At 41.4% G+C, this 1,174-nt stretch overlaps 1 non-coding gene across 1 annotated transcript; it reads left to right on the top strand.

Moving 5' to 3' along the window:
- Positions 1 to 480: 480 nt before the first annotated feature.
- Positions 481 to 587, top strand: LOC141680838 (small nucleolar RNA R71). The gene has a single exon (XR_012558428.1). It is a non-coding gene; the product is annotated as a small nucleolar RNA R71 (small nucleolar RNA).
- Positions 588 to 1,174: the final 587 nt, after the last annotated feature.

Genomic DNA, 1,174 nt, shown 5'->3' with positions numbered 1-1,174 from the left:
CTATGATAAGGTTGTTACACCGCATTCTGATTATTGCTCAAACTGAAGTTAGGATGATTGCGGTTGTTGGGATGATAAGTGGCTAGAGCTGGTTACTGCGACCTCTGAAAGTTGCTTACATACTGAGCTGATTCACTAGAAATACCACACTGCTCAATTTCATACGCACCTGCACAAAGCTCACAAATACTTGTGATCTGATTAACTCCATAATTAGCCAAAGAATCCACCTTCATCGTTAAAGCCTGAAGCTTAGCAGCTATAACAGTAGATGTATCTACTTCCAGAATTCCAGCTACCTTGACTTGAGGCATTCTCAGTTTTGGGTTCTGGTATTCATTAGCAGCCATCAGTTCAATCAACTCATAAGCTTCATCGTATCTCTTAGCCCATAAGGCTCCACCTGATGCTGCATCGAGCATGGGTCTAGACTGTGTTCTCAAACCATTGTTAAAGCAATTTATGATCATCCAATAAGGCATGCCATGATAAGGGCACTTCCTAAGGATCTCCTTATAGCGATCCCAAGCCTCACACAACGATTCTCCCGATTGTTGCGCAAATTGAGTGAGAGCATTTCTGATTGTAGCCGTCTTCGCCATAGGGAAGAATTTAGTTAGAAACTTCTGAGCAAGACCCTTCCATTTGGCAATAGAACCTGCTGGTAGAGAATGTAGCCAGCACTTAGCTTTTTCCCTCAAGAGAATAGGACAAGCCTCAACTTTATAGCATCTTCAGAAACTCCATTAAACTTGAAAGTGTCGCAGATCTCGATGAAATCCCTCATGTTGGGATCTTCTATTGGAGAACCCCCATACTGGACTGAATTCTCTATCATCTAAATCGTGCTAGACTTGATTTCGAAGGTGTTAGCCGCTATGGCTGGTCTGATAATGCTAAACTGGATGTCATTGATCTTTGGCTGAGAATAATCCATCAAAGCCTTCGTATTCGCTGCTTGATCTCCCATTGTAATGAGTGCTTCTTATTCACCTTTCTCAACTTCTTCATAAACTTCTTTAACTCTTTCAACTCCTTCTAGTGCTTCTTTACGATATTGAGAACGTGTTTGTATACATGCCCTCTAGAGTACCTGAAACACAACAAGTACCCAAGTAAGTAAAATATCCGAGTCAGTGAACTTTATCGACCAGAGATGACGAAAACATAAACT

The sequence above is a fragment of the Apium graveolens genome, chromosome 1 (assembly GCF_009905375.1).
Source record: "Apium graveolens cultivar Ventura chromosome 1, ASM990537v1, whole genome shotgun sequence".
In the NCBI taxonomy this organism is placed as follows: domain Eukaryota; kingdom Viridiplantae; phylum Streptophyta; class Magnoliopsida; order Apiales; family Apiaceae; genus Apium; species Apium graveolens.
The sequence above is the reverse complement of the archived record's forward strand: the minus strand, read 5'-3'. Positions and strand labels throughout refer to the sequence as shown.